Genomic DNA, 19,439 nt, shown 5'->3' on the forward strand with positions numbered 1-19,439 from the left:
CGTAAAATGTTAATGTATAGAAATCTTCCATTCTCATCTCTTGACTTAACCAACTCTTTCTTTATAGCCGTTTCTTTTATATCAACATTCTGGTTTTTTGAAAAGCTCTCAAGTATGTAATTCTTTGTGGACCGTTATTATATGTTTCTTATACTGTTGTATAAGGATAGGATTTAAGTAGTCACGTTTCGGTGTACCTGAATGGAATTCAGGAACAGAAAAAAAATGTGTTTAATTTTTTTTTTTTACCTTTCTTAATGTTGTTACCTTTAAGATAAAATTAGATCTGGAAACACTTATTTTGTTTCCGATTTCCTTTTCTTTTGTTGAATAAATGAATATTGTTGTTGACTACTTTTTCGTTTTTTTCTTCTTTTACTTTCTTTAATTGAAATTAGATATTTTATAACATAAAAGATGTAATACATTGTTCCAAAATTTAAAATTATGTCTTTGGTGTATTTATAAATTGGAAAATGTAAGCAATACGAAAAATTTATGTAAGAATTTGAGAAACTGTCAAGAAGCAAAATTTTCTGTCAATGAGCGTTTGCACTTGTTTTCTAGATACATAATGCTTAAATTTTTTCCCAATCGCAATTAATAATTAAATTTCTATTCAATATTAATCCAGAAGATGCTAGAATAGACAATATAAGGTTTTTCGTCTCTAGACAAAGATGAGTGGTTGTGAAACTATTTACCATTCTTACCAAATCTCTTACCAAAAAAATTTGGTAATAACATAACATAACAATGCAAGAGTTTTTGAATAATGTAAGCATCTAGAGTTTTTGAATAATGTAAGCATCTCCAAATGACGATAAATAGAAGTGCTCGGTTCGATTCGAAAATTGGTTGATGCGATTGTTCAGTTTGTCAACACACAAAAAGTGTGTACAGAAATGTTGAAATAAATTCTTAGAATACCTTAAAGAAGCTTGCAGAACAGTTGTCTCATTTTATCAGAGTATGTTGAAGCTTTTCAAAAAAAAACAGCACTGTTCTTGAAGAGAAGATTATGCTTATATATGATGTGTATATTGATGGCAGTAACATGTAAACGTGTGCAATTTAAAATAAAATACTTCACAGCAATAGTCTGCTTATTTTTAACACGTTTTCATTCAAAGTATCAGTTTTTGATTTTTAGCCTCATTGCTTTTGCTTAACTCACGTAAGTTTTCAAGCATTTCACTTTATAACTTTATTTGAAATTAAATAATATTAAGTTTTAAAAACTCTTTGCAAAGACTTTGTATTATTTAAAATCGATTTGGGAGCTTAATTTTTTAAGAACTCGTAAGAATTTGATTTTGTTTTTTGTATTTCTAAAACTGCATGATAATTTTCATATCAGTACTGGCCTGAATTGCAACCACAGAACCTTTCAAACATACCCTTAAGAACTGTGGGATTATTTTGGAGATGCTCACAAGTTCATAGATACGTTACCGTGAGTATACATACATTTTTAGAAAAATCATCCTAGAGCAAAGCCTTAATTTCAAAGCAAAGCTTTAATTTATGCATTTTCTGATAGAACCTAAGCGATATCTTATCTTTCAAAAAAAATTGAGCTCTGTTTGAACCTTTTAAATTTTTTACCAAAATCTCAAAAGCTCTTATCGTTGCTTTTTTAACTTAAATTTTTCTGTTAAGTAAAAAAAAAATGTGTTTTTCCAGGATTTAAAAAAAAATATCTTATTTGCATTTTAACTACCTGTTTGTCAAAGAAAAAAACTGGAAAAGAATTTTTAAAAATCTATGCTCCTGTTTTTATTCAATTTTCTTTCATTCAGTTCCATCCGGTATAATTCAATTCTAAAAATGTCCTCATAAAATATCATGTGGATTGGTCGTTTACCAGCAAAAACAAAAATACAAAAAATAATTGAAAATCTAAGAAAAAACCAAATTGAATCATCTAAGAACCCAAAAAGCAACCCAAAATCACAATCGAACAGACCAGACCGATTAGAATTATTTATTCATCATCTCCATCTTTTATTTGAGGCGGTATACTGTGGAAGGAGCTGCATCAATAAAATATTTTCATTTTTCTTTGTTTTTCTACTATTTGGACAGTAAAGTACACAAGAGACGTGCAACCTTTTTTGGAAACGGAAATAAACATTAAAAAATAAAAAAAAAATAATTCAAAGTTCGTTTCGATAATAAAGTGAAAACTTTTTGTTTTTAAGGCTCTTGTCAGAGCACAAAAGAACTAGAATTATTTATAAACAAAGTGTTGGTAGTGCATAATAAAACTTTTCCTCGTTCTGATAAGGAACACCTACATAACCCTTGCGAACATTATGCCATTTCATTTTATTGCATTTCACATTTTATATTCCTATACTTCAAATGTAAAATCTTCTTAGTGCATCGATACATAACTTGCATAGATCTCAATGATTTGATTACAAATTAAAATTTTATTACAAAAGCATTCAAACTGGAGTGGTTTCCTTATATATGTTTTAAGACTCATGATAAGTAAGACACAGTTTAAATTTGAAAATGGATGTGAAGTCGTAGTTTCCGATTTGCAATAATTTTGATTATTCATCACTGTCCTGAAATATCTGCAATTTAAATCGTATATTTTTTGTTTCAAGCAACACTTCACATCAATGCAAAATGTTCAAACGAAGTTATTTCTTAAATACATACACAACAATTTTGTTGGTAGATTCTTGTTTAAAGAATTGGTTAAAAACGTGACGGTGACACTCTCATCCTTTAACAATAAAAGTAGCAACAGTTTTTATTTGAAATTTGGTTTCTCCTTTTTTTAGTACGATTTAAATTTTTGAGAACACGAAATTGCTTTGTTCCAATGCTTTAATTTTATTATAATTAAAAAAAATAGGCGAAAATTTTTGCGTTAAATTTCAGTATGCGTATTGAATATTAAATACGAAGAAAACAATAAAATGTCAAAAATACATGGCACTGTTTTTATAGAAATTATAAAAAAAATTCAAATGGTCCTGCTGAGCTTAATAGAATAATAAGCTGTTCTAATATCAAATTGAATTAAAAATAAAAATTTTATATTTAAGCACGAAATTACGTATGGTAATTAAAATTTACACGATTAATGTAACTGAATTTGTTAAGGATACTGAATACTTTATCAACTACAGCGCAGTGTAATTTGTAAATTTGCATAATACAGAACTTTAAATAAAATATTTTTTAGTGAGATATCGGTTCTTACATGGGGAAAGTGAAGCATAATTCTTACTTTTTAGAATATTGAAGAAAATTGTTAACAAATTCTCTTAAAATTAAAGACACTCCGCACAACATGATTAAGATCTGTCTAAAATTTTTCGCAATATTAACGATGTGTTAGAAAAAGTTATTTGGAAATAGGTTGACCCAGGATAATTGCGTCCTAGAAAAATAAAACTGAATACTTCTTTATAACTAAGGCTAATTTCAACATAAAATGAAAAAAATCTATTGCTAACTTGAATAAGGTCAATAATAGTTTATTGGTAAAATTGCTAAAAAAGAAAAATACTAAAAAAGGAAAACACCTGAAAATAAAGTTGGGTCAAACTAATGGTTTGTATTGTAGCACTTTTCCCTTCAACAAGTGAATATTCTGCTTTTAAATACAGTCTATGTGTACCTATCACACTATTAAAATTATTTTCATTCATATACAAAACTATTTCTGGGATTGCATGTATTTAGGATGATGCATACATGCAGTTTTTGAAATAAAACAAAAATTAATATAAAAAGGGGTTAACACAATGCTCGATTTTAAGGGTTAATTGTGTGAGTTAAGAAAAATAATTATATTTTTTAATTTCATGGAATTTACCGTTAGCTTTTTGCGTTTATAAAAATTTGGAAAAGCTTGCGGTTTCGGAAATATAAGGTGTCAAAAATTCAAATTTTACGAATTTCAAGAGGTGATAACTTGAGAGGGGGTGGAGATGGAAAAAAATTTTCTTCTAACAAAATGAACTATTTGTTAATATCTAAAAGCTCCTAAAATTTCAAGCTTCTACATTCTGGGGTCTAGAAGAAAAACGACATCAAAAATTTGGAAAAAAAGGACTTTAGATAACGGTAAATTTGAACGGCCATTTTGTTTTTCTAAAGTTTAACTATAGCATACCGCGCAAGGGGAAGCAAGCCACTGCCTTTCTGCGTTTGCAAAATTTCAAAAATGCTTATGGTTTCATTGCAACAAATATTTAAAAAAGGCCATTTTTAGGGTTTTGGGGGGGTATAACTTCTAGAGGGGGGGAGATAGGTAAAAATTTTGTTCTACGGAAATAAGTTTCTAGTGAAGATCTATGTACATTTCAGCTTTCTATCTTCAAGGGTGTAGAAGTTTTGTAAACAGACACACGGACAGACGGACGAATGGACGGACGGACAGAGTGAAACTAATAAGCACTTTTTTTCAAAATTTTTTTTGGAAAAGTGCTAAAAACAAAAAAATAAAGGTTTAACAAATTAATAATAATCTGTTAATTCTTTCTATGTAAAGTTGGAAAGGAATACGTTAGAATTTGGTCGTCAGAATGCAAATGCAATGTAAATTAAAATTTTGACCTGGAAGAGGAGTACCCTAAATGTTAATCATATTAGTATATTCAGTTGTTATATTTCAATATGAAAATTTTTGTCGAGCATACAAAATTCTAAATTGTTAGGTCTTATTGAAAACATATTACGCAGACTATAAAAGATGTGGGAGCCCCTTGCTGTTAGATCAATAGTGTTATATTCAAAAACTTATCAATTGAAAAAATTATTATTTATTTTGAATTCGAACTTCGCTGCGATAGTTGGTCATAATATTTCTAAATATAATGAAATGATTTCAAAAGTAAGTGTTTGAAACAAAATCGCTTTTGGTAGAAACAATTATTATTGTTATAATGTTTAAAAGAATCTAAATGTCATATTTTACAGAATACAATTAACCAAACCCCACAAATTACAAAAAAAATGTTATATGAACAACTATAATCTTGCATAATTTTTTGCACTTGAAAGCAACCACTACCGACTTAGCAGAAATTGGAAAATAAAAGTTTGTATGTCTCATAAGAGATGACTGAAATGTCCACAAGAAATCAGCTCAATCACATATCTAGAAGTTATAACGTTTTATTTGTAATTAAGTGTATACTTAACATTTTCACTACATGCTGCAAGAAACGATATACTGACAGCTAATGCACACTCTTTTGGTGGTTTACCACCTCCTGGAGATTGTGGTACGGTAGTTATGAATTTCAACGAGTCATGCATTCCATTGTATAAGTGTATAAGTGATTTTGATATATAACAAAATAAAAGACGAGCAAAACATTTTAATTTTAAATTTCCAACTCTATTGAAAAAATTTTTAAATGCGAATTGTGAAAGTTGCTTAATTGCAAAAAATTGCGATTTGTAAGACCAAGCGAATGACGCGATTTACTTGATCTTTAAATCTTTGACATACTGGGAAATAGCCTACTCTTGAATAAAAAATTATTGAAAAAAAAACTCAACGAAACTCTCATTCATTATTTGCAGCCTCAATGTTAACAAAATCAGCTCCAAAATTACTAATATTAATTTTGTGTCACTTATTTTCGTATCGTACTTCTGAGTAATGTTCTTTTTGTTCGACCTCTTCTATATTAATTCGAACGTCAGATAATTAAGTACGAGTATGTAGGGCAAAACTTTTTATTGATTTTGTAGGAATAATAAGTATAACAGAAAATAGGTTATTCATGACGATTTATGTACAAGAATAATGCAAAATTTACCTCCTAACTTAACGACTTTATAAAGTTTTTAATGTATTCAACAGGTACCAACTATTTTTCATTCCCTTTGTTAATACATTTTGCGATATGCTAACGTGTACCTCTAACTTCCCTTATTTATGTATTGTATATTTTATTTAAAAAATCAATTTAATTCTTCCTTTCTTTTGTGCCTTTGACAATAATTACAATTAGTAAATTATTACATAGAAAATTATGGCATTTAAAAAAATTACTTCTCCACCTCTCTATACGCGCTTTCAATACATCGTGAGTAAAATATAAGACGTAATAATCATTATAACTTTATACTTAAAATATAGCTGAAGAAAAATTATTCCCTGAAGACAGCTTTCAAATAATTTTCCAATAAAACCAATAATAATAATAGCATAAAAATAAAAAATAATAATTTTTTTTAGCATTATCCTTTTTCCAATGAAATTATTTTTTATTTTTATTATTCATTGTTTTTTTTGTTTCTATTTATTTTATATTTTTATTTTTATAGTTAAGTTGTTTTTTGTCTCAGCTAGATATTAATAGCTAGAGTGTAATAATAAAAGCATAATTTTGTAAATGACATTCCATCTATCATAATCGCGCCTTTTCGTTTCATTCTTGAACAATAAAAACAACAACAATAACAACAGAGTTCTCTTAACAAAAAAAAAAAAAATATAAAAATATTTCCGTTCCAATATGTACCCACCGCCATTACTATATACCCTTCACAATTTTTATAGCAACAATTTTTCCCCGCTTGTGTTTTATTAATGGTAAAGTTAGATCCTGTTGATTTTCAGTATTCAACAGGCGATATCAGACAAGGACGATTATATTTTATTTTATTTGCAGTCTTTTTTCTTCATTTTTTCATTTTAATTTTTTTTTTCTTGTCTTATTTCCCTTCTTCTCTCTTCTTATTCACAGTAATAATATTTAATGATTGTGAGACAATTTTAATAGGGCATTTCTACTTTACTTTTAAGCAAAATAATAGATGGCGGTGTAAGAGTATAAGACTTTGGGGTAGAGATATGGTGTAATTTAATCATCGTCTCCCACGATGCTCTCTACAATAATATCTATATACAAAACAAGAATGAACACAAAAAACAAAAACAACCGTAAAGAAAATGAGAAAGAAAAAAATAAATTTTATTAGAAAAATATATTTAAAAGCAACAAAACACAACAAACACAAAATTAGAAGGAAAAATTCACTAAAACAACTTAACTTCATAACAGTTATATACCGGATATATGTAAATAAAGCAAAGAAGTAGAGAAAAAAATAATAGAATTTTAAACGGTAACACTTGAAATGATGGTAGTAAATTTCAAAGCTTTTACAATAATAGAATAGGCCATAAAAATTCCAAAATCATTTAAAATTTTTCTCATTTACATACACACATAAGTAGGTATGTGTATAAAATTTTTTGGGCAATTTGCCATTATATTTTGTGTTAACAAAAGAATCACAGTAACGTTTTGATTAAAAATTCCATATTTTTGTTTACTATACATAGGTAAAAACAAAATCCATGTACAAATCATTACGAAAGGCGTTAATGAACAAAGATATTATACTGCATATATTAAAACAAATGGTTACAGTGGCATATCTTTAAAATGAACTTTCATAAATATTTGTAGTTTGTGCTTTTTAATTGGTAAGTTTCTTTATTAAGAATAAAAGTTCAGAAATATTTAAAAGTGAGTGGTTTATACTTTTGTAATTTCACGGTCTTTTCAATCGTCCGATCCAATGTACTTCAAGAGTGTTAATATTCTATCAAAAAAAGCATAATCAGAGAATATAATTTAAAATTTCCTATCTCAATTGCATATACATATGCTGCAGAAAAAAAGGAAAACCTACAATAAAAATTAAAATATGGCGGAAAATGTTACTGAAAATTTCAATTGAAATGGTATACTATGTTGTGTAAATAACTATGGAAATTTCTGTTTTAACTTACAATAGATCTATACTTCTTGGTTTGCGATTAATTTTTACCCTATGTCTAATTTATTCTGATCTAATTATCATAATGTTTGATTTTGGTTACATAACATAAAATATACTTTAACTTTACAGTCCTTATTTACTAATAATTTATATATAGTCCTTAATGGAACATTATAATTGTCTTAGCATTAACTTTCAACATTAAATGTTGATTGAGGATTTTACTCTTATAATATAGTCAAAACTACTGCTATACATATCAATAAAATTTTAATGCGCTAAAAATAGAACTAAGCCAATTCCGAACTGCTTATTGAAACTCAAAAATTGCTTTATAATTTTCCATTCATCAAAGTGCTTTCATTTTTACTTGTTTATAAAAATTTCATAAATCTGAGTTTCACTGTTTTGTTATTTTGAAAATAAATAACGGAAGTCCTTAAATTATAGTAGGTAAGACAAAGTTGGTTTTTGTTGCTAATTTAACAGCAGTTAAGATTTGTTTATGTAGATTACCAAAAGTAGAATAACAAAAACAAAATATGTGTATAAATTCTTTGTCCTTGTTTAAGTGGTTTAAAATTATGTGATGTATTTTTTCGCTCTATATAAGAATGAAATTAAATTATTTTGAAATTTATGTTATCTAGGATTATCAGTGATGAGTTTTGTAGATTGGGTAATAATTTTATGAACAGTTATTTTAAGTACCTAATATATTTTCTTTATCCGGAAATTGACTATCTTACACATACATACACATACATAATTATGTTTTGTAGAAATATTTTATTTGATTTTAATGACAAAAATATATGCATGATTAAATACATACAAACATACAAGATTATAGGCAGATTCAACTTATGTGCTACTATAACCTTTTATAAATAGAATAGTAGTTAATTTTTACATAAAATATTTTTATAAGACTTTTAGAAATTCATTAAAATAATTAATGTACATACATATATATGTACATACATATAATAATTATAAATATAATAACGTAACATATATGTACGTATTGGAATTTTAAATTGCTAATTTACGGTACTAGACATAACGTATATACTTTTGGAATACCGAAGCTATGCTAAACATATGAAAAATTTTGAAAGGGTGAAAATATTTCTAGTTTGGGGTGAAATATTTCTATATTTTTAAATTCAATAAAATCTCCTCCAATGTGAACCTTATGGAATTTTATAAAAGATTATAACAATTTTAATTCAACAATATTTAATCAATAAAATTCAACAATATTGAATATTGTGAGTCTTGGTTTAAAATTATGGTTTCCTGAATTATGGTTTGAAAACCTCATCTGCCTCTAATCTCTTAGGAGGAAACCTTCTTTATTGAAAACAAGAATTTTTCAGCCTAAAAATTTTGCTTATAATTAAAAAAAAGTGAAAATCTTACGAGTATATCGTAATTTAATTGACAGAAATGCAAAATATTGGTAAAAATAAAAGAAAAATATGTGACAAGTTTTCATTTCTTAACCAATCAAAGGCAATAACGATACATAAGTAGGCCATAAATTTTACTTGACCCATTTAATATTATCAAATGTCTCGAAAATAAGCATACACTTGAAAAGCCCTAAAAAAACGAGCATAAACCAAAGGGTCTTTCAGTCATTTTATGTAAAAGACGTGGTTATTATATGAAATATTTATATTCTCTGTATCAGATGGATTAAATTCCTATATGGGCAAAGTTTAAACTCGATACAATAGAGTATAAGTTGTTTTCATCTTTAGTTTGTGTTTGAAAGTGAATGTTCATCAAAGTTCCGAATAATTTTTCTAAGAGCAAAATAATATTTGTGAATGGATATGCAAAAGGATTTGCAAAAAGATCAGTTCTAAAGTTTTTTTGAACAAAATATTTTGCAAACTTTTAAAAACAAAATATTTTGCCAACAAAACAAAATATTTTGGAACAAAATATTTTGCCAACTTTTAAAAATCGCTAATCTGAAATTTGTACAATAACATTACCCAAAAGTGGTGAGAAAAATCTAGCTTTTGATTTAATGTTGTCCAGGTAGAGTCAAGGTATTTGGCATTCTTAATTCAAGACTTGGAAAAAAAATAAGAACATAATGTTGAGCCTGCATATTTAAAATTGTAAAATCTTTTATAAACTGTAATAGTTTTACGACTAAGTTCCTAAAAACTCAAAGAGGAAATAATAAATTGAATACAATTTAATAGTGAAGTTGAAATATTTGTAGGTGTGTTGTAGCTTTAGTGGTTTTGAAAGTTTTAAAATAGTAAAACCTTTTGTATACTTAAGGCTGCAATTTCTTAATTTAATTCATAATTATATAATTTTCTGGAAAGGAAATTGTAAAAAATGTTCATCTCAACAACAAATGCAATAATGCAGAGGGTTTGTTTCGCAGCACAAATTAAATTCGCTTATAGGGAGTAGAATTTTTAAATATTTCAGATATCCCTCTCATATTGCTATTTCTTTCTCGTCTACTTTTGGAACAATAATTTATTTCTATAAAATTGCAATCTACGTTTCAAATACAATGTTCTGCACTCTTTGCCACATTAAAATTTCCATAGAATCAATTTTTGATTTCATTTAAAACTAGTACGAGTTAATGCAGTAGAATTTTAAAAGTTTCAAGTCATACAATTTTAAAAATTGGAAAATACATTACAATAATATTATTTATTTTGAATATAAGCAAGAAAATGTATTTCGAAGTATAAACGTCATTGCTGTAATCATTATAATCAATCATCATTCATTTTTAAAAACTGTTAAAAAGTCGAAAAAGATTTGTTTAAAAAACCAATCGATATATGACACACATGTATATTTACGTCTGCATACGTATACCCAAATGGAGGATTTTGTAATTTGCAATTCATGATCTAATACACAACTCTTATTTCTATAAAAAAAAATTCTTAAAATGAATAAGAATTGCTTTAGGTGATAAAGTAAAACTATTGTATAATATTGTAAATATAAGGAACGATTCAACAATGCAATTGTATAAAAAAATATTAAATTGATAAACAGGAGATGAAATAGGGTAATTATAGAGACGAAAGAATTCACATGCAATCGCGAAGAAAATTTAAAATATATAATTTTATCGGTTGACCGGAAATAAAATACTCTATCACTTGCTACAGGGAAAATTACCCTATAAACATGATCACAAAGAAGCAATGAAATAGATCGAATAACAGACAAACAGTTCTAATTCTCCAATAAAAAAACTAAGATTTTGTACAAACAATTATTACAAAATGTGTCGAAATATTAAAGATCAAATTAAGTGGATCTATTTTTATTTAAAAAAAAACAAAGATTTACGCGGACTACACCTTCTTAGTAAAGCAGTTTAGATTTACAAACCATTAGGTGAAGTGGCAACTGCTCTTTAACCCCAATCCTAATTTAAATTTATAAATATCATCCCTGTCAAAACTTGTTAAGGTTAATTGACTAAGTGTTCGTAATTCATTTAATAATCATATAAGAGGAAATTATTATCAAGAAGAAAATTAACATTTTTCACTAAAATTTATGTGGTTTTAAGGAATTTCTTTCATTTCAAAAGAAACATAAAGTGGGTGCTTGAGCTGTAGATTATTTGCTCTGACATATGAAATGACAAAAATACTCACATTACCTTACAAGTACTTTATATGTAATATTACAATTAATATATAGTTGAAGTACTGCATTTGAAATTTAATGACAATACATAAGAATTCTAAATCATCCCATCTTTCTTTATTTATTCCATTTTATTTAAATGAAAAGAATTTCAAAAACTTAAAAATAAATTCAAGAAAAGCATAATGACTACAAATGGAAAACTTGAATTTAAAATTAACTAAGCAAAAATAGAGAAAGGTTAAAGAGAAAAAAATATCTGAAAACAAGAATTGCATGCCATTTTGAAATTAAATACAAAAGGAGAAAAAAACAATATTAAAACAAAGAGTCACAAAGTCACTAGCATTATAAGGAAAAAACAAAAGTTGAAAAAAGAAAAATATTCCGTAAAAACTATTGCAAAAGGATAAAGTCAAGAATGGAATAATCATTCTCCTATAAAGAAATCTTTCTTAACTTTTAAAGGATCGTAAAATTTAAGTAATTTAATTCTTTTATTCGATGCACTTTGACTACATCTAATGTCAAAAATGTATAATGTAAAATCAGTAAGGAGATTGCAAAGCGTTTACGAGACTACTGAAATACTTTAAAAAATTTAAACAAAATGGTAATTTCAGGTAGAATATTAAAGATTTTAACTATAGATTTCAGTCGTTATGTGTTAGGAAAACACTATATAGGGTAATAGATGTTAAGATAATTTGTAGGAGTAATTCTAAATGTTAAAATTGTTGTAAAGATTTTCACTATGTTTTTTAAAAATTTCGATTCTGTAGCTTAAACTTATAAATTATTAATGGTGGAGAGATGCTATATTGATAGTATTAAATGTTTCAGTGAGATATGTTGACAGTTGATCAAGGACAATACTAGATCTTGTAAAATATATTTTTCGATAAAACCTTAAGTTAAGCTTTTGTTTTAATTTATAAAATTATAAATAGCTACTAATAAATTGACAAGCATACGCTAATGTAAGTGAATTATTCGAAAAACTGTTGATGTCACGTAGTGCATAGTTAACATATTGATAACTAGAAATTAATAATTTCTATAAAAATTTATGGTAGTAGAATTTAAAAGTTTAATGGAATTCAGTAGGCTCAATAAATACTCAGATATTGTTACTATGTATAGTCATACAATAATCGTTATTACAAAGAAATATGAATTGGATAGAAATATTTGCAAAACATTTGAAGAATATTTCAATTTCGAAGTTTAAATTTAAGTAAAATAAATCTTATGTGTTTATCCTTTAATCTATATTGTGAAATTTCACATTTTGAAATTTTACTAGAGTTGCATTTTTAATTTAAAATATTTCACAAATCTTTTAGTATAATATGTATGAACACTCAAAATATTCTTACTATAATATATAAGAATATAAATTAATTAAACAATAACTATATAGGAAATTGTATTTATTTCCAATAGAATTTCAATCATTTCCTGAATAAAAAATTCCAAAACAACTTCCTAACAAAAATGAAAATTGAAAAATAAATAAAATACAAAAAAAAAATTAAGGAAAACAAAGCTTAAAATTCTCTGGATTAAGTTTAGATCTACTACTGCAAATAGAAGGTTGCCATTTATTTTCAAATCATGAGTAACAAAAAAGATTTATTTAACATTATTTAAACGAATTATAGAAATAAGAACGGTTCTTTAACAATTCAGAGACTTCGTTGTTTTCAATATAGGAAAACTAATCTTGATCTTACATACACTCCTTCCATTAATTCCAAAATGATTCTATTTCCCATTTCTTTATTAACATCTACTAATTCTACACACCCCTCACGTTGTTTACATTAAACTATTAATTTTATAACAATATTAGTGTATACCAGAATGCACATTTCGAATGTTACATGACTTTGTTTTACATTCAGCTCTTAATTAATTTGATAAAATTTAAATTTTTTAAACTAATTGGGTAACTGTAAAAAGCTACAAAATAATATTTTTTCTAATTTCTTTGTTTTCAGTACGGAGTAAAAGTACAAGGGAGCAAAACCGTCAAAGCATTTAAAAATAATCAAGCAAGTCCTGTATCCTGAAAATGTGCATTATGGCAATCCTAATATTGTACCAATCACTTAAGGTACATCTGCATTACATGCTAATATATTTAATAGCTGTGCATAATGAATTATAACAGTAAAATGAATGTATATTTTAAGAGAATTGAATCAATTCAGTTTATTTTTTATTACAATATCACAAAAATATAAAAAAAATTGCAAATATATTTACAATCATGTACATATATTCATACATATACATATACAAATACATATATGTATATTAAATACTTTTATACTGTTATACACATATTGAAAATTTTTTTCCTATACAAGTTTACATACGTGTTCTTGCATTTTGATTTGTGTACAAGACGATTGTTTAGCTTGAAACAATATCTTAATACAGGTATTACTCAACTAAGTGCATTCATCAATGTGGTATCATATGCATATCAAATATATCTACATATTATTATAGATAAGAGTACATCAACATGTGTACAAATGTCGAAAAGAATTTTGCAAATTGGATGATATTGAAACTAAATACCAAAAGAAAAAGTACAATAAAAATAATAAATCCTTAATATTTTCCTCTGTTTTACTTTAAAAACAAACTGCACGAACTACATGTAACTAAAAAGACTGGTATTACAATATTAAATCAACGTTAAGATCAATTTTTTTGTGTTTATCTTTTAGTTTACAGTAAGAAAGCATTTAATCGGCGATAGTAACTTAGAACAATCGAAAATAATAAGGTGATAAAGTCGATAAACATGTGTGTGTGTATATTTTATGGCTCGAGGTACAAGGTAATCATTTTTATTTAAATGAGTCATTGACATTTTACAAGATATTTTTAGCAGTGAATTAAGAAATTTCTTATTTTACTTGTGTTTATGAACATAAATCTGGCATTTTGCTGCAATTGCAGTCAAATCCTACAATAGAATCATTAAATAATATTACATACATATATGCGTGTAATGCGTGTATGTATATGCGTGTAAATAAAGAAACTTTTAACAAATGCATCGAAAATTTTATCTTTTAATTTGCGAGTATCCTGAAGTTTTTATGTCTACTAGGATTCATTTTTTTTTTGTTTTCATATTAATATCATTGTTTTAGTAAATTGAAAAATCGTATATTAAGGCATTCTTAAAAGCAAAATGTAATTAATTAAAAGTACTTTGAAAATATAAATATACTTATTTCTTGATATCCACTTACAGGATTTTAAGGAACAATAATCGGAATTTCTATATACTCATACTTTTAAAATGAAATGAACAAAGAGTTGCAAACAAGACAAAAAAATTTCTTCCATAAAGAAAATTTTAAAGAAATTTAAAGAATTTTATTTGAAAATAAATTTTTAGTTAGTTTTAAAATATTTAAAATTATTCAAAATGGTTTACCAATTGCTCAATATTTCGTCAGTAAATTAAAAATTTCAGTTAAGGAAAATAAACGGATAGAAAAGGTTGCATAATGACTAATTCTAAGTGAAATATTGGATATAGTAGCAAGTCGTTTTTTTTTTTTGAAAACTACGTAACAATTAATGTTCAATAATTTATTTAAATATTTTTTAATCCATCCCATACATATACATATATCAAAGTAGAATAGTAAGGTATTTCGAAAATTTTCTATTGGAATAGCCAAAATAAATGAGAAAGATAAGAGATTTCATCTCTTAAAACTCGAAAAAACACCATTCTTTAGATTCTCCTTAACAGCAAAATCTTTTCAAAAAATAGCTCAAGTCAGCAACAAAGATTAAACGTATAAATGGATGAAAATGTGGTCAATTGTTTTCTAAACAAAGCAAAACACTTCCTTTCAGTATGATCTCTTTCTACTCAATAAAATCAATACGTCCCATTTCCTTAAATTCTTAGCTTTAAATGGTGTTAAGTTTTATTGAAATAAAATTTGAACGTCATAGTGTTTATAAAATTATGACCTAATTGAGTTTCAAAAACTTCTTTAAAATGGACGTTACTGAAAGAAATTCATTCTACTACACAAAATTTGAAATTCACAAATTCTATATTGTAAAGTCTTGCTGCAAAATTTTTATTCAATCAGCGCATTCTTCATTCTTGAACATATCTGGTCTTTGAAGAAATAAATTTGATCTACTTCTTCTGAATTTTATTTTGAAATTTATTGCGAATTCTTTGTCCTACATATGTGTTAGAGTTATATTATAGTAAATTTAGAAGTTGTCAAAAAAAAAATGTGATGCACAGAATTCGGGAATTCTTTAAAGTTACAAATTGGTTTTGGAAAGTTTATTCTGAAGTTTTTTTAAAGAAGTTTGTGATGATTAAAAGGAGGTAAATTTTAAAAAGTATAAAAAATTTAAGTATTTTAGACAAATTTCTTAACTTTTAAGAAGTATAAGTTAATTAAGATATGAAAAATGAATAATTTTTGTTTAAGCAAAAAAAGTTGCTGAAGTTTGTATTTAGCTCAGGACACAATCCCAAAGTATTTTACCAAAAAAATACTGGTCATATTACAAAATTCTCGCTCCCGCAATATTTCAGCACTATACTTGTGACAGTCTCCATAAAATATGACCAAATTTTTGATGTTGTGTCAACGAATTTGATGAATAATATATGGTGCGAATTTTTAATGCCATAGTTTCAATAATTTTTGAGAGATAACCAAAAAAATTTTTGTAATTGTATATCGGCTATCAAAAACCCTAATGACGTCCCAACAACTTTTGGCATTTAAAAGGAGTCAAGCAATTTCAACGACTTTCATAAAACACTAAAGCTATAATAATAAATTTTGCTTGTGAATATCAATTTCAATGCTATAGAGTATAGCTTTTTAATGTCTGAAATATAGCAAAAAAACTTTTGAAGTAGTATGGTAGCCCAACACTTCACTTTACATAGGGTTCCAATATTTGCTATAATAAATCATTTGTGAAAATTTGTGAAACTCATCAGCTCATATGGATAAACGATCGGATCTATCTTTTTCCGTGGCCTTATATCGTTTGAGCATACGATCGTAGGGGTATTAAAACATGGACAAAATTACTGCAAAGTACTTAAAAATTTTGAAAAAAAAACGTCTATTAGTTTTACTCTGTCCGTCCGTGGACATGTTTACAAAACTTATACAACCTTGAAGATGGAAAGCTGGATTTCATATGTACATAGATCTTTACCACAAACCCACTCTCGTATAGTAGAAAATTTTAACCTATCTCCCTCCGTATTAAAGTTATAGCCCCTCAATGGCATTTTTTTAGTAATTATTGTAGCAAAACCAGAACCGTTTTTTACAAATTTTTTATATAATTTTTCTTCTAGACCTCAGATTGTAAGAGTCTGAAATTTAAGCAGATTTTAGATACTGTTATCGCCTCTCGAAATTTGAAAAATTTGAATTTTTTTACATTCTTATATTTTTGAAATTGCAAGCTTTTCCAAATTTCTATAGATGGAGTTAACGGTAAGTTCTATGCCATTTTAAAATATAATTGTTTTTCTTAACTCCGGTAATTAACCTAAGAGAGCATTATGGTAACGCCTTTTTAAATTTTTTTTTGTTTTATTTCAAAGAGTGTATACATTGCTCATCCAAAATGTATGCAATCTTTGAAATATTTCATTACAAACCATTGATTTGTCCCAACTTTATTATTTCTCTTTTTTTTCTGGGAATATCGAGACTTGGACCCCGGACCTTCATTAAGGATCAATTTTAAATTTGACTTATCAAAGGAACTAATTAACGTAATTTTTTAAAAGTTTAATATTTGACTTCTGCTTCATAAACTCTTCAAGCTTTAAACCTAACAAGTGAACCGCTACTAAGAACTAAATTTACATTTTTCTAGGTATACAAATAAAGTTTTTCTACTTCAAATCGTACAATACTTAGCAATAAACATACAATCATATAAAAAACAAAATCCATATATTTCACCTATGTTTCCTTGATAACTTTCTTTCATCAATTCCTTTCTAAATAACTTTTAAACACAATACACAACAATGCCTATGTAAAGTGGAAATAAAAAAAAATATCTTTTGTTTTTTACAAAGCTCGTTATAGATCATTGATTTGTGTAATCGACCGTGATTTTTATTTATGATAACAAATGAGAATGTTTAACACCTTCGCTTCAGATATTGGATCTATTCTACTATGTCAGATAGGAAAACGCAATAACAATAAAATGAGTACGAGAAAGGGTCGATTTCCTATTTTTAATAGACGCTGATTTTTTTTTTAAAGGATATAATATGTACTAAGTAAAACAAGAAAATTTTGTACATAACCAATATACTGATTTTCTTTATTAATGGATGAAAGTAATCATTATGAGCATTAAAAGGTAGGTGCTTTGTTATCTGTAACATGAAAAAATATAATTCAATTAATTATTGTGACACGAAATCAACCGTTATTAATAGTTTAAAATAAAATTTATTTCTTTTATGGGCCGAGCATCAATACACAGAGAAAAAAGAACAATTAGATTGAGTAAATGTATATCAGTGCGATCGCTTGGTTCGTTTTACATTTTAAGTTCGATGTAGTTAAGCAAATTTTTAATTGTTTTTCGCCTTCCTAAAGTACTCTATAATTGTCTTTCTTACATGAATATGATAATATTCTCGTACTGAGCTATATATATATACAAAATTTAGAATCATAAAACTTTAAAAGGTGAAGAAACTTCTTGATCCAGAAATATAGATACAATTTTCTTTGAGTCCTTATGTCTTTTCATTAAATAATTAAACAGAATCTTCATGTTATAAGAGATAAGCGAATTACATTATAGATCAAATATTTCAATAAACCTCTACTTTATAGTATTGCGCATTTTTAATAAAAATTATAATTTATTTATGTGAAATGCCATACACACAAACTCAATAATATATTGGATTGAAACATAATTTTTTTTGTTGTTCATAATTTAAAGCCTCACAATTTGCATACAACAAATTAAGTCCTTTTATTATTATTTCGCTTGGTTTGAATTTTTTAATTCTTCACATACGCACTCAGTATTCGTATCTGAATAATAAAATAGTGAAGCTCAATATGCAATAATTTTTCTATACTATACACATGCATATTACTTATAGGGTAACAAAGCATTCTAAAGTTTCTAGAAAATCATAAAACACAAAGTTTTAAAATACTCAATAATTCAAATAGAGTTTCACCACAATACAAAAACAAATGTGGCATTGAAATTAATACTGTTGAAAATTTGAAATGCATTGACAAAAATATTGCAAAGACCAACATATGCTACAAAGTAGTGCAAAATATAAAACTGCAATAATATGAAGTGCACGTACTATAACTATAATATGGTATCTTCGACATAACATGTGAAGCAATACTACTAATATACTACTTGTTGCATGAATTTCAACATTAAAATTTTGCTAGTTTAAACAAAGTGCACGTTTTTCGGAGAGGCACATTTTTGTTTGAAAATTTTTGATACAGAACCAATTAGCTATAAGTTGATCAATGGAATAAATCAAATAAATAATTAAAAATTAAATTTTTTCAGGAACACGAAGAATTTTTCAAATTTTATTCTGCAAGATGATTGTGCACAAATTTAACAAGCTTTGAATTTTAACAAAAGGTGAATTGCTAGATTGTTCTAGATGTTGCTGTTGCAACATTTTTGTGACTTTATCATAATTCAAGTTGTAAAGATTTTAAATATGTATTTATAACCGAGCGCTTACTTCGAAAAAATTTTACAAGGAAGTATACAATTAAATAATTTTCAGTAGATTCCAAATGATTTTTACCTTTAATAAAACTACATTTGTGTACTGTGAAACTCGTAAACATTAATCTTCTTTATGCTTGAATTGCAAGGTTTTTGTGTACGCACAAATTTTTAGAAAAAAAAAGTCAGAATAAATAAACTAC

Source organism: Condylostylus longicornis, unplaced genomic scaffold, assembly GCF_029603195.1.
Source record: "Condylostylus longicornis isolate FDR11 unplaced genomic scaffold, ASM2960319v2 ptg000004l, whole genome shotgun sequence".
Taxonomy (NCBI): domain Eukaryota; kingdom Metazoa; phylum Arthropoda; class Insecta; order Diptera; family Dolichopodidae; genus Condylostylus; species Condylostylus longicornis.